General features: G+C 42.2%; 1 protein-coding gene across 1 annotated transcript in view; it reads right to left on the reverse strand.

Annotated features, from left to right (window-relative positions):
• jph3 (junctophilin 3) overlaps window positions 1–15,831 on the reverse strand; it is a 93,406-nt gene that overhangs the window by 45,076 nt on the left and 32,499 nt on the right. The window lies entirely within an intron of this gene.

A 15,831-nucleotide genomic window follows, 5' to 3' on the forward strand; every position in this document is an offset into this window, starting at 1 on the left:
CTCTGAAAGGATCCATGGGGGTCCTGACCACTGAAGAACAGGGTGACAAAATATCAGAGAAACAGATGGACTACAGTCCGTAACTGTAGAACTACAAAGTGCAGCTATACAGTAAGTGGAGCTGATAAAATGCATAATGAGCTGAAAAACAAGGAGGTGGTCAGAATGTTATGCCTGATCAGTGTAGTTGCATCATAAATGCAGCATATGAATGTTCACATGCTGAACTAAGTGTCGGTCAGGGTCAATTTCCAGTTGGATGTGTGAATCACCTAAAATACTCAGGAATTATGTTTTTTCAAGGGGCCGTGCTGTACAGTGGATTTGATTGTCATTCCCACTGTGAAGAGAACTGTACCACACCTGAGTACCTGTGCTGAATTTAGTGACCCTTATCGCTGGGGAACCTAAAGTGCAGAGCTGGAACATATTGGTGGTGGTAGTAATGGTGCAAACCATTAATGTGGTTAAACACAATCATCACAGAATTGCCATGAGTCATATGACAGTTATTTTAAAGAAGAAAATAAAACATGAGCAAGCCAAATTCGAGGCTCCTCCTATTGCTGCCGTTGTTTATGTCTACTGTTAAAACTATATTTGCGTAAGAACTCATATGGCCACACAAGCTATGCAAGGATTCTGAATGTTATGCAATGGGAAATAGGACATAGGGTATGGATGGTTCTGGATTCAGATGTTTAACTGTCCCATGCTGCCCTGTACTGCCTGGTGTAAAAATGCCAAAACACGGAGTTGGCAGAGATAGTTGCTCTAGCACCAGGGGTGCACAACTCCAGTCCCGAAGGGCCATTGTCTAGCAAAATTCGGTGATTCCCCTGCCCAAACAAATCTGATTACATCCATCTGGTAATTGTCAGGTTTAATGGGTGTGTTTGAGCAGCAGAGCTACCAAACTGGACACTGGCCCTCCAAGACCGGAGTTGTGCACCCCTTCTCTATCCGTTTGCACGCTAGGTAGGTAATTTAAATGAGAGCACACTAAGTTGAAAAGTGGTGCAGACTAATCCCTTAAAAACTTGCAAACACAGAGTCGGGACTCATTGTTGTGATTTCCGAGGATAACAGCTGAGATATGTTTAGCTCACTAGTGGCTCCTCTGCTATAAGGATAAGCAGTAAAACAGGTATAGCTATTATGTACTTTAGTTTCAAGAGATTGTTTGTACTGACATTTTTCAGTCAGCTGACAACTTAACCATCGCACATGGCGATCTGAAGTAGGGGCTGTATCTGGTGCAGTTTATGAGAGTAGCTGTTCACTAGGAAGTTGTAATGAAACATAGAAACGCAGGAACTGCCTGACGTTTCCAGTTAAGCTCTTTCAACGAGCTGCCAGTAGAGCTGCCCTCATCCCACTGCAGAATGTGAAAGCACTTCAAGATGACTCTGATGGAAATGACAAACTACTGCGCATCACTGCGTCTACACAGTCTCCACACAAATATCAAATAGAAAATTAAAACGTTGCTTGATGACTGTGAAGAACAGTGAGCAGCGCTCTGCACTTCATTTTTTGCCAATTCTGGTACGTCATCCAGGTTTTATGCTGTCGCTTTTCCTCAGTGTTACAAACACAAGGAGGTTCAATCGAAAGAGGCCTCGAATATTCTGTAATAACTCTCTCAAAGCAGGAGGACAAAGCAATATGAACGAAACAACATGCAGTGTGCTCCTCAGTATATAGAGCTTCAAACAAGGAAGATGCCCCTGCAATCGGAAAGATGAGGTAGGCGCCGGACAGCCTTCCGCGTTTAGCCTCTCTAATGCTTGCCGATGCATTCAGGAACATGGAGCGCCATGTCAAATGTGTCTGGCAGAAAACAGAGATCATTTCCAGCATCGCATGTAATGCAACCGATTACACGTACGTCAAGTTATGAGGCATATTTTTTTGGTTCAGATTGCTTCATCTTAACGGGAGCTACAGCAGAATATTCAGGGCCACTTTCGAGTGAATCTCCTTGTACTTGATTTGAGACACAATGTAAGATTCGGTATGTGACAGCCAGCACAATGGCTCTCTGTCTTTGGGAACTGGCACCAACCTCTGCACATTTTCTGCTGCACACCGAACAACAAGCTCACCCAAAAGGAAACAAGTAGAACTTACGTTTCTAGTTCTACATCATTTTCCACCAGATAAAACTATCATAGATTCAGTTTTATTGTCTTTTTGGTCGCCTAATGGCAGTCTAAAGTGTCCAATTTGGCTTTTTGGCCACCTTGATTTCTAGTTAGTTTGAAATATGTACTGCACAAATGTTTACATTTATACAGAATCAAACAAAGCTTCAAAGCTGCCGAGACATTAGCATACTTTGTGATTTTTTTTCATGCTTGTTATGAAGAAAAGGACCAAAATACTTTTTAATGACATTAAACTAAGATAAGACAGTGGTTATTGTCTTTTTTTAACAGAAAAATTCTCAGATTTGTGGGTTTCTTTGGTCTCTTGTTCAGCCACTTTGCCAGTTTTTCTTTTTTTTTTCTCATATCTCTCTATTTGGAGCCTCCGAAAAACCTCAGTTTGGAGGGCCATGTAGCCCCAACACTTCGCCCTACCCCTCTATCTCAACAAGACACCCTTCTCCTAAAGGTGAACGTGCAAAACAGAGGGCTAAGGGCTAAGAGATAGAGGCAAGGGGTGAAATGGGATTGAGCCCAAGACAGGGAGAAGCCCCTCAAGTACTGTTAGGACCTGTTGATATCTTTAGCAGATACCAAAAACCATTAAACTTGAATATGAATCTTTTGGTGGGCCTACTGGACCGATGAGCAATGGAAAAGCAGAGTTCCAGTTTTCTGGTGTCAGAGGTTCTGGTACTTTGTGCAGTGGTAAAACAGTCGAAGTGCTTTCCATGATTTAAAAGACCTAAAACACCTGACTGATGGAGTGATGAAGGGTTTGATAATTAGCTGATGAGTTCCTTCAGCTGTGTTAAATCAGTATAAACACAGAATGCATGGGGTCTCCAGAACTGCCATTGGGAGTCTGTGGTTTGGGAGCAGATGGCTACAGATTTTGATGATTCATGCTTTGGAAAACGTTTTCTGGACACAGATTAAGCTTAGTGCTACATGACGCCGTACGTCCCTTCAAGGAACCCTGAACACACAAAGAGACCTACACTCCACCCCTCAGGCTTGCAGGAAGATGTTCTGTCAGTTATACATAAAGACTTAAAATATTCCAGTGTTTTTCAGCCACATATGCAATATAAGGTGATTATTACAGGCATTACCCTTTCCCTTTATACAGAAGACCTCCCGACAGACCTCCCTTCGGACAGTAAACGCTGAGGAAGAGGCAGGACGCAAGCGTGCTTTATTTAAAGGGTTTTCCAAAAATCATGGCCTTTGAGGTCACTAGCAGGCAGAGTTTTCTAAGTCATAAGGATAATTACAGAAAGCAGGGCCAGGCAAATATGCCCAGGGAAAAATTAGAAACACAACTAGGAAAACTAAGGAACTACAAGAAACAAGAACAGAAGGGCTGATTCAGAAATACTCATGGAAAGACCTCACAGACACTAAACACAAACCCCCAGGTATAAATAGCGAGACATGCAGGTGGACACAGTGATGGCAGGCAGGGTTCTGGGTGAAGCTACAGCTGTAGAGGACCAATAATAGGATAGTGTAGGATATTGGCTGTGTCCAAAACTGCCATAATAAATAGTGTGTCAAAAATAGCACACCACTATTAGTATCTACTTCAGTAACATGTACAGTTTAGTACAACCCCATTTCCAAAAAAGGGTTCTCCTCCCATGCCTAGCACGCTCCAGGACTCCATTTCCCATGAGTCCAATCCAATGATGGCACCTTCTCCTCCAATCACACGCATCTGCTTCAGTCGCCTGAATTCTACTGTGATTCACCTGTGACCTGTTTGGTCTCCTCATTGCGAGGTATTGTCCTTCACTGGACTACTGAACGTTATTCTTCTGATCGTCTCGACTTCCGTTTTGATCCCTTTGCCTGTTTTTTTTTTTTTCTCTTTTGTCTTTGCCCTTTTGCTCTGGTCGCCTTCATGTTTTGCCTTCTCCGGTTTTTGACTCTTGCCTGGCTTTTGGATTCTGATTTTGGATTTTGGTCTTCCTATCTGACACCTCTCTCATTAAACAGACTCGTTTTTAAGATCCGCGAGCATCTGCTTGTGCTTGTGCAGCGTTACAAAACGTTAGGATGCTGTGCAAAATGTAAATAAAAACAAAATGCAATGATGTGCAAATCATTTAAACGCTATATGTTATTAAAAATTGCATAAAGGCAACATATCAGATATAAAAATATATGCCCATTTTCAATTTGACATCAACAACATGTTTCTAAAACTTAAAGTTGTGTAATGCTAAAAAACACCTGGTAGAACATCTCACAACTAACTACGTTACTTGGCACCAGGTTCACCACTCTGTGCAAGACTGTGTGAGCAAATAGTGCAACAATTCAAGAATGTTTCTTAATGTAAAATATAATAATGTAATAATGTAAAATAGTATAACAAAGAAATTGTGCTTTTCATCGTCTACAGAACAAAATATCATCAAAAGATTCCGAGAATCTGGAGAAATCTCTGTATGTAAGGGAGAAAGCCAAAAACCAAAGTTTATTAAAGTTTTTGCTGGCCGTGATCTTTGAGCCTTCATGTGGGACTGCATTAAAAACAGACCGGATTCTGTAGTAAAAATCACTGCATGGGCTCAGAAACACTTCTTAAAACCACTGACTGTGAACACAGTTCATCACTGCACCCACAAATGCAAGTTAAAAATGCAAAGAAGTAAGCATATATGAACAGGATCCAGAAACGCTGCCACCTTCTCTGGGCCTGAGCTCATTTAAATGGACTGAGGTGAAGTGGAAAAGTGTCCTGTGGTCAAAATTCGAAATTCTTTTTGGAAATCATGGACACTGTGTCCTCCAGGCTAAAGTCCACTCACCTTATTGTCAGTGCGCAGTTCAAAAGCCAGTATTCATGATGGTTTAGGGGGGCATTAGTACACATGGCATGGGCGACATGCACATCTGTGAAGGCCCCATTAATGCTGAATGATTCTGTATATACATGTTTTGGAGCTAAATATGCTGCCATTGTCTTTGTACCGTTTTCAATTGTTTATTGGGGGTTAAATGATTTGCACATTATTGTATCCTCTTTATATTTACATTTTGCAGAGCATCACAACTTTTTTGCAAATGGGGCTGTAGTGAGTGTTTTTGGATACAGCCATTCTCTCAGCCTGTCTCATCCTAACCTGTACTGTCAGAGTGGAACAGCTGGAGTTTTGAATCCACATTATATAGACATGCATTTTAAACATTTATTCACAGAATTCAGCAACCGCCCATTGACTCCTGTTATAAGAGAACGTGTTTTTAGTTCTCTTGTAAGAAAAGAATGGAACAGTATCCAAATGATTGTTTATGGAGACTGATGTTATTGTACAGATGCAACAGAGGTTAGGCTGTAAAACACTGGAGAATACTTTAATATCAGTAGGCATGCAGGACAGGGAGCTAACAGTTTTAAATGCTGCATTGTAGCATGTCAGCTTTAGTTCTGCAGCTATAAAAGGTCTTAAATCAACAGTCCCCACAGTGCAGTTCAGAGTTATGCTTAAACGGCTTAGGCTTTTCCATATCTTTGAAAACTGAATTGACTTTGCTTTTGGTGAAATTAAAGAGTTTGATGCATTAAGTAAGCATTGTTAAAATTTCGAAACGTACCACTTATTCATTCCTCAGCCGATGATGTCCATGTATGGACACTAAGCTGTGCACATTTACATACACCCACAACTGGTGGACAGTAACTCAGTAAATGTAATTAGTTTCTGTACTTAAGTATTTTTTCATGTATCTGTACTGAAGTTTTTCCATTCTGAACAAAAGGCATAGTAACAAAAAAAAGTCTGTTTAGTTCTAAGGCCCTCAGTCAGCTCGCAAAAGTATTTTAGTTTTCTATTAATATTAGCCCTTTTCACAATGCACTGCACTACAGTCCCCAGCATGCACTGCAACATAACGTTTGCTCCGACTCTCCTACCCCAACACCAGTCTATGGGAAAGCGGCCACATCTGAGTGCTACACAATTCCACACCAGTCATATCAAATGCATTTCAGCTTCAGTTCAACATAAACACTTAAAATCAGCTCAGCAGCTCAGAGACTGAGCCTTAGTCTTAATGAAACCACAGCAAAGAAAGGATGCCAGGTGTCTAGTTCAAGCAAATAGGCAGGTTTGAAAGACTGAGCATCTGGGGACGTTTAAACTTTGAGTATTTCAAGTGTCCATGTAATATTTAAAGGTCTACTACAAGTGTCTGTAGTTTACTGTTGATGTTTTGTTGCTTATTTTGAATAAACAGTGGTCAATGCAAGTTATAGCACAATATTAATTAAAGATGAAATAAAAGCGCTGCATTTCTCCGGCCCACAGATTTGTTGACATTTTTAATATGGCCCTATTTTAATATGGCCCTTTTACTGGCTGAGTTTGACACCCCTGTTCTGAGGGATATTGCGAAGTTGGCAAATGTGAAAATTCTGAATATTTTTCTTACATAAAACCACAGAAATGTTGTAAATGGCTAAAGTACAACAAAACGTACAATATGGGCCCTTTAAAAACCCACTTTGTGCTACACTGCAGCAGACTCTGTCCCAGCTGGAGAGGCCCAGGCCCTCCGGCAGAGTCTGGTGTCGCCCCAACTTTCTTTCTTGTGCTCTAGTCTCGGGGAACTTTTCCTTGCAGTCTCCAAATTTTTCCCTCCTGGGGTTTTAGGTCTGTGTTTTTATAAAACTGCTTAGTAAACAGAATCATCTTGGCGCACACACATACTTCAGCGGCAGAAATGGTGAGACCTCGGTGAGAGAGACGCAGACAATTACAGTAAAGCCTGAAAATACTGTAAATATTAGTCTAAAATGAATGACTCTAGCTGATCAGTCATATCATCATGACCACCTCCTTGTTTCTGTGCTCATTGTCCATCTTATCAGCTCCACTTACTGTATAGCTGCACTCTGTAGTTCTACAGTTACAGACTGTAGTCCATCTGTTTCTCTGATACTTTGTTACCCTGTTCTTCAGTGGGCAGGACCCCCATGGACCCTCACAGAGCAGGTACTGTTTGGGTGGTGGATCATTCTCAGCACTGCAGTAACACTGGTGGTGTGTTAGTGTGTGTTGAGCACTGTTTCTATTCTTAATAACGTTCAAAGATGCTTCTTTGCCATTTTAAATCATTTTTGGACATGCTACTATGACTGTTAATGATAATTATTATACAGTGCATACAGTAATAATGAATAAAATGTATTTTTGTATGATACAAATTACAACTGTAGGCCCTAACTCTGAACACACCAACACAATACTCGTCTACACGCTTAAAAAAGATGGATCTTGAAGCTTTTATGGCACTATATAGAACCATTTTCTTCACTTGGTGAACCCTCTTTTTTAAAGAGTGTAGAATAAGAACTGAATGTGTTAACTGGGGGAGAACCTTCTAAATCAGCGTGAATGGGGAGAACGTTTTAGAGACTCTCAACAGCCCCATGCAGGTACAGCACACCAGACATGCAGATTAGTTGTTGGTGAACGTCCGGTCAGTGTGCTCTGGGCTTTAGTAGTCCACTAAATTAGATCTCTCAAAACATCTGTCTCCACAGCTGCCATCCATCAGTCTCGCTGCCAACACTGGTGCTGATCAGCACTTCTGTCAACAAAATAATGGCATGTGTGATCCTGGAAGGACTCGTCTGAGGCGTCGGGGGTTTGATCTTTGGGCCGGTACGTCTGATTAATCACCTTCTCGCAGCCCTCATAAGGAGACGAGGAGAATAAGACAAACGCTCTACAGTCAGAAACAACACGTTATCATTTCTCAAGCTTCCTCTGCAATGTGAGATAATGGATCAACCAACTACTCCAACCATAATTTATTAGGTTTTGATGATGCAGGGTCGATTCATGGATAATTTACCCTTTACAGAACACAGACAGGCTTTATTGTGAGGGAACAATTGAGAATTGAAGTTGTGTAAAAGCCCAAAGTTTTCTCCTCGTTTTGATGTAGAACATATTTTTCGATGTGAAGAAGGAGTTCTAAAGCTAGCAATTCATGGACGTCATTAAATGGGCTGGCAGCTCAGACAGAGATATTGAGACTCTCAATGATGCCAGCTTTGCCGTCAGTCCTCTTACTAGCCGGGAATTTGCATAATTGTGAATATTCATAATTGTTTCCCTTCTTATTAATGTTTGAAGATGCTTCTTTGTCTTTTTGAATCATTTTTTAAATGCTTCTTGTGCTGCTGGTAATAATAATTAATATACATTCAATACAGGAATAATGAAGAAAATGTATTTTTCATGATACAGATGACATTCAGAACACACCAACTCAGTGTTCTCCTACCATAAAGGGTTCTGTGACTGTGATCTAGCTGAAGTTGCTATAAAGACCCTTTTGAAAAAGGTTCTATATAGAACCATATCACTGTTGTTGGAGGAAAACCTCGCATTTCCAAAATGGGAACTTTCCAGGAGAAGGAAAAAACCTACTTTATTTCTACTGTAAGTCAATGGAACCAGACGTCTTTCCAAGTCATTTTGGGCCGTTTTTTTTGGTCCATTCATCATGAAATTTACACACAACATAAAGAACAACATTTGACATCAAATTATGTCAATTACTGAAAAACGACAAAAATGGAGATGCAAGGTTTTCTTCCGATAACAGGGATATAAAACTGAGGAACCGTACACTGTATATTGTACAGTGTGAAAAAAGATGAATAAGCCACTTGCAGAGAGCACCTAAATCACTGATATTCATTCTAGGCAAGAAATCTAAAGCTAGCAGTTCACGATAATCATTAAAGGGGCTGGTGACTCACATAGAGATATCAAAGCTCTCAATGAGCCCAAAGAATTGTGACGTAAACATCATCAACCAAGTCAGAAACTCATGCTAAACTGCTTGGTTTACCTGGCTTGTTCCTGGTCATATCAAGCCTGATTCATCCTGTAAAAGGCTGAATTCTTGTTTTCTGTAATCTTCCATCAAAATATAGTGCCTTTTGGCCTCTGAAACACCTCCTGATTAGTTGTGGCACTAGAAGGAGCAGCAAAATAATATTAATCAATAATATCATGTTTCACCTCCCCTCCCACCACTATTGTTTGGCAGGGGTCCCCATATCCCACTGCCATGTAGTGCAATTGGTTTGAAAACTGATTTGAAGATTTTTAGCCAGATTGTAATTGGTATCTCTCTCTCTCTCTCTCTCTCTCTCTCTCTCTCTCTCTCTCTCTCTCTCTCTCTCTCTCTCGCCTGTCCCCCACCTCTCTCTCTCTCTCTCTCTCTCGCCTGTCCCCCACCTCTCTCTCTCTTGTCTGACCCCCCTCTCTCTCACACTCTCTCTCTTACCTGTCCCCACCTCTCTCTCTCTCTCTCTCGCCTGTCCCCCACCTCTCTCTCTCTTGTCTGACCCCCCTCTCTCTCACACTCTCTCTCTTACCTGTCCCCCACCTCTCTCTCTCTCTCGCCTGTCCCCCACCTCTATTTCTCTCTCTCTGTCTCTCTCACTCTCTCTTGTCTGTCCCCCACCTCTCTCTCTCTCACCAGTCCCCACCTCTCTCTCTCTCTCTTGCCTGTCCCCCACCTCTCTTTCTCTTGCCTGTCCCCCACCTCTCTCTCTCTTGCCTGTCCCCCACCTCTCTCTCTCTCTCTCTCGCCTGTCCCCCACCTCTCTCTCTCTTTCTAGCTCTCTCTCACCATCTCTCTCTTTCTGTCTTCCTCTCTCATTTCTCTCCCTCCCTCTATCGCTGTCTCTCTCATTGTTTCTCATTCACTACTGAAAATATATCCATCCCATTCTAAGCTGCTTCTCCGTCAGGGTCGTGAGGGGCCCGTCAGGGGGGCGCTGGAGCCTATCCCAGCAGTCTTCGGGCGGAAGGCAGGATACACCCTGGACAGGCCGCCAGTCCATCGCAGGGCAGAAAATATATGAGTTCAGTAATTTATAAAATTACAAATGCAATCTGTTGCCTACAGGATGTTTGGCTAACAGGCAGTCAGACTTCAGCACAACCCGCCAACAGAGTCTTATTTTGCACAACCATTGTTCAGCCTCTCTTTAAGGCCGTCACACACTGGGCGCGTCGTGTCACATCGTGCATCGGCCAAAAATTCGGAACCACTGTGTTTAATGGAGATACGCACACTGGCACTGACACAGCCCATCGAGCATTTCTCAGCGTGTCACAGCAGCATTTTACCATTACTACATTAAATTAAAGCCGAACTGAGACCACAGAAACCAAGTGTGGCTCAGAATGCACAGAGAAAGGCAGTCAGTGAGACAAACAGACAGATGCTAATGATAAGTTAGCTCAGCTAATGTTGCTATCTGAGCCTTTTTCAGCTCGTATCCTTCAGCTCGGAGACCGTCAGTGAACAGATTCCAGGCGTGATGAGCGAGGCTGAAAGCTTTGTTTCACTCAATGTTCATGAGCGTAAAAACGAACTCGAACCTGGCGTATTTGTGCTGTACGTGCCGTTCTACAGCAGAGCTCTGCTACATGATGCTATGCAACTGATACATCGCAGCCGTTGGAAAAAACCTCGCATCTCCAAAACGGTAAGTTTACAGGAAAAGGAAAAAGTATACTTTAATGTAAGTCAATGGAGCCAGACTTTTTTCCAAGTCATTTTAGGTCATTTGTGGTCCATTCGTCATGAAATTGTAAAAGAGCAACAGGCATTTTCAAACGATGTCAAAATCTGAAAAATGACAAGGTTTTTTTCCAACACCAGCAATATGTAAATGAGCTCAGTTCAGATTCACTGCCCTGTATTTAACAAACACTCAGAGCTGCAACACTCCTTGTAGCTTCAATGTAAATGGGTGGGGCTAAACTGCTGTAGGCTGGATGGGTAAATGGGTGTGGCATCATAAAAGCAATGAAATCAAAACAAGCTTTTTTTTAGTTCTACGGACTGAGGTGGTTAACAATGTTTACAGACTACGTCAAACTCTTTAATATGACAAAATTGAATTTTTCCAGGATGTCGGCAATGTAACTCCTCTCCACACTCTCAGATAAAGGTACAAATATGAACTTTTCACCTGGAAAAACTGATTTAAGCTTCACAATCAGACCTTGGAACCACTGTAGAACCTTTGAGGGAACATTTACATTGTCTGTACCTTGATGAATGAAAAGTGTACCTGAACAGAACCTTCATTTCTGACAGAGTACAGTTGTATTTGTCTTTATTTTAATGTGTTTCTACTGGACTTTTATTCATAAAATAAAATGTATGAACGGGTCTCTTGAGTGGCTTCAGTACCCAGGCAGCACTGTCCATGGTGCTGAAAGTGGGACAGCAGTTCTCTCTCTCTCTCTCTCTCTCTCTCTCTCTCCCCCCCACATGCTTTTTGTGCCCATATATTACACAGTCAGACCAGATCATGTACACGTGTTTGGTGATTTTACCCACATCGCTGTGTTGTGTGAAATGTTTCCTGTGTGTGTGTGTGTGTGTGTGTGTGTGTGTGTGTGTGTGTGTGTGTGTGAGCACCTGTGATGTAATCATTCTCCCCACACGCTGATGATTCACTTCAGCAGCATTCGAGAACATGCTGCTATTACAGGAGCCTCACACGTAAACAACTCACTGAACCACTTTCATTATCTGCTCTCTCTCTCTCTCTCTCTCTCTCTCTCTCTGTCTCTCTCTCTCGTCCCTGTACCACTCTCTCTCTCTCTCGTCCCTGTACCACTCTCTCTCTCTCTCTCTCTCTCTCGTCCCTCTACCACTCTCTGTCTCTCTCTCTCGTCCCTGTACCACTCTCTCTCTCTCTCTCTCTCTCGTCCCTGTACCACTCTCTCTCTCTTTCTGTCGTTCTCACTCTCTCTCCCTCCCTCCTCTGTCTCTCTCACTGTTCTCACTCACTTCTTTCCTCTCTTCTACTCCCTCTCTCTATTTGTCTTTCTCTTTCTTGTGCCCCCTCTGCATCTGTTTTTCTCTGTCTCTCTCCATGTGCCTCTGTATCACTCTCTCTCTCTCTGACTGTACTTCCTGCCTGTGCACCCCCCCAACCCCATCCTCCTGGCCTGTATTGATCTCTGTGGGCTGCAGGCAGAGGGACTCTGCCGGACGCTCCATGGAGCTGCAGAACAGAATGCTGGAATCCTCTCCACCCCCACACCCCCCCACACATCCCCCACACACTCCACACGCACACACACACTCAGCGCCGTGCCTCCTCATCAGGCACTCACTCTGCGAGAGAGAGCTGATCTATTTCACATCCCAGCTCTGAGTTCAGTCCACACTGCCGTCATTATACCTCACTGTGTCCCTCACTCAGCTGGAACTGTGACGTGGGAAATGCTGAAGCAGCAGTTTCATCATACACACTTTTCTCATGTGCATTTAAATCACGTGCAAACTTCTCATTATACATCGTATACAGTGCTGCACAAGAAATCTGCAGAGATGGTTTTCCACACCTCCAAAGCTCAGTCTTAGAAGCTGGTTGATGATTTTCTGAAGTAATCAAACCCATTCAGTGGTGCTGAGGTCTGGACTCTGGGGTGGTCAGTCCATTGTTCAGCTTCTTTGTTTGATGTGTCCGTCTCCTTTTCTCAGTGAGGTTCTTCTTGATCAGCTACACGTCCTTTCAGACCCACAGAGCTGAGTGGTCTTCTCACAGTGGAAGGATGGACAGAAACACCTGTGGATGTTTTCAGATCTGAAGCAGCTTGATTTTCTCCTCTCTCTCAGAGATGAAAGCTTTAAGTGCTGTTTATTCGATGGGTGGCAGTTTTGGGGTTGACCATCTCTTCCAGGTGGTTGTTAGGAGACACATTATCTCTGTAGCTTTTAATCAATTTTGGAAAGACTTAATACATCCTAAGGCTTATTACTCAGTAACTGCAGGTACTTCAGTGCAAACTGGTTTACAGAAGGGTGTAATAAAACTTTGGGCCGCTCTCTCTGTCTGTGGTTCCTGGCCATTTAAGAGGTAAAAAAAATAATTAAAACTACGCAGATTTCTGGATCCTTTGCAACAGATGTACTTAATCCGATATAAAAAGCACGAGGGATATCTTCGCCCGTGTAGAAAAACAAATCTGTTCCCCAACATCTGTTTACACAACTTTTTTAAAGACAGACTTTGAAATATTTTGCAGTATCTGTCATTATTTTTTTTCCTAATGACTTGCAGTCGGCTACATCTTGCAAATGATATCGTTGGGCCTGCATGAACATCACCAGTGTGAGTGCCAAACAAACAAAACATGCACACATGAATGCATTTATTGTATTGAACTGATTTTGTACTAGATTTTAAAAAGCTACCAAAGAAACAATCGGTGGAGCTACAGGAACTGCGACAGTTTAGTTACTCTTATTCAGCCCTTGTGTGGTGTTCATGCGTTTGTTACTCAGTGGTCTGCTGGACCCACCACATTATTGTTTATTTAAATTAATCCAGCCATAACTGTTTATTTAAAAGTACCAGATGTTTAAAATTTCACAAGTGTCCAGTGTAGGGATCTCCTTTAGCAGCTGTAGCCAGTCAGCAGCCTGTCCATGTTGTCCACCCTCACACACACACATACAAACACACACACACACACACACACACACACACACTAACAGCAAACCAGGTAGAAGGAGAACAGAGTGAAGGACACAGCACCTCCACACTTTTACTCGCTGTGGGTTCAGCCCAACACCACATGTGTAATATAAATGTGTGTGAGTGTGTGTGTGTGTGTGTGTGTGTGTGTGTGTGGGGGGATCAAGTTTTATTGGCCAGGTATGCTACACATACAAGGAATTTGGTTTTGGTTATAGGAGCTCACAGAGCACAGTATCAGACATTTACATAAAGTGAATAAAATAAAATAAAACCTGCATTCCTACCATCATTCACTCAGACACACACAGTCATACCTGTAAATCTTACAATGTGCAACGTATGGGCCTAAAGTTAAAGGGTGTATAGTGGCAGAGAAAGGGGTCAATGAGGTAACAGTCAGATTAGTGGGGTAATATGGCAAGTAAGTAAGATGTTAGTATAAACGCTGCTTATAAATGAGCAATGACCAAGAATCTGAGGTTGAAATAATCATAAATCACATCATGTTTTCTTTTGGTAAACACTGAAAACAGGTCCCACTGACCTGAACGCCACACAAGGGTTAATGTTCCTAACAGATGTGAGATCTATCAACGGCACTGCAATGTAAAGCGTATGGCATTAAGCCGTAGACATTAGATATATTACTGGATATTCAAGCATGCTGTAACTTTATATGAATTATTTGGAGGGGAAAGTGCAGATTCGAAACTTTCAATCCATGTCACATTTGCGTTTGTAAGTAGAAGAAGAGATATGATTTGAATGTAAATGCCTCTTTTGTTGTAATATTTTGATATTGAAAATAAACATAAGTAGTGCAGACTCAAACCTGTCCATACAGAATGTTAATCTGACTTCTATAATTACATTTATAAAACAGATAGTTCCGGACTTGAAATCTGATTGGCTGAGGCACGTTCGAAGCCATTGTAAAATTCACAACCACTGAACTCTGTATCACTGCGCCACGACACAAAAACACCCTTCTGGTTTAAAAGGCTTTCTTTGACTGTGACGCTGATCGCATGAAGCACTGACTGTACTGATGAAGTAAGAACCCGTGTCTGTTTAAGAAGCTGACAACTTATTCTCTGAACTAGAACTGGGCTGTTCGGCTACCTAATAGCTCTGACATTAATATCACAGCCTTGAACTAAAGCACTTACGATATGATTTACTGTAAAACAGAAGTATAAAAGTCTAAAGAATGTCACTGGAATGTCTCACACACTGTGTCTGATCCACTCGTACCAGCAAACCACACACTGACACACTACCACCACCACCGTCAGTGTTACCGCAGTGCTGAGAACGACCCACCACCCAAATAATACCTGCTCTGTGAGGGTCCATGGGGGTCCTGACCACTGAAGAACAGGGTAACAGAGTATCAGAGAAACAGATGGACTACAGTCTGTAACTGTAGAACTACAAAGTGCAGCTATACAGTAAGTGGAGCTGATAAAATGGACAATGAGTGTAGAAACAAGGAGGTGGTCATGATGTTACGCCTGATCTGTGTAGATTAATTGTGTGACAAAACAGCAGTAGTATCTCTGGACATCTAAGAGTTAACGAGTGCAGCTTGTAACTAATCGGGACTAAAGAGAATGCAGGCATTAATAAGACAGATCATATTTTATGCTTGTGCTGTCCAACTTCTTTAGAGTCTGTGAACATCTGGGCTTCCAGCAGCTGCAGGTCCCATGAAATCCAGTCTCACACTTTGATATACACTGACAGTCAACAGTGTGGGGACACTGGGAGCACTCTTTGGGAATTTCTGATTTTCACTCTTACTGAAAAATCCCTGCATGGAAGCCGCTCTGTGCTAATCCTTTGGCTATATTTATCTTTAGCTTCATGCTCATTCAAATGTCATTGGAATGAACAGCAGGTTATTTCTAAATAATGATTTCACAGTTTTCTTGTCTAAATGATTGGTAGAAGCTCACATTGAACCTCTTTTGGCCCAGCGGTGGTTTTAAACACCTGAAAGGTTTGACTGCTGGCATCACAACAAGAGGAAAATTGCGTGGTGTTATTCCAGAACTAGCACCGTCACTAATACTGGAACAAATACTTAAACATATGATATTGTTTTCCTTTAGATCAGGGGTCGGCAAA

This window comes from Pygocentrus nattereri, chromosome 8 (assembly GCF_015220715.1).
Source record: "Pygocentrus nattereri isolate fPygNat1 chromosome 8, fPygNat1.pri, whole genome shotgun sequence".
Taxonomy (NCBI): domain Eukaryota; kingdom Metazoa; phylum Chordata; class Actinopteri; order Characiformes; family Serrasalmidae; genus Pygocentrus; species Pygocentrus nattereri.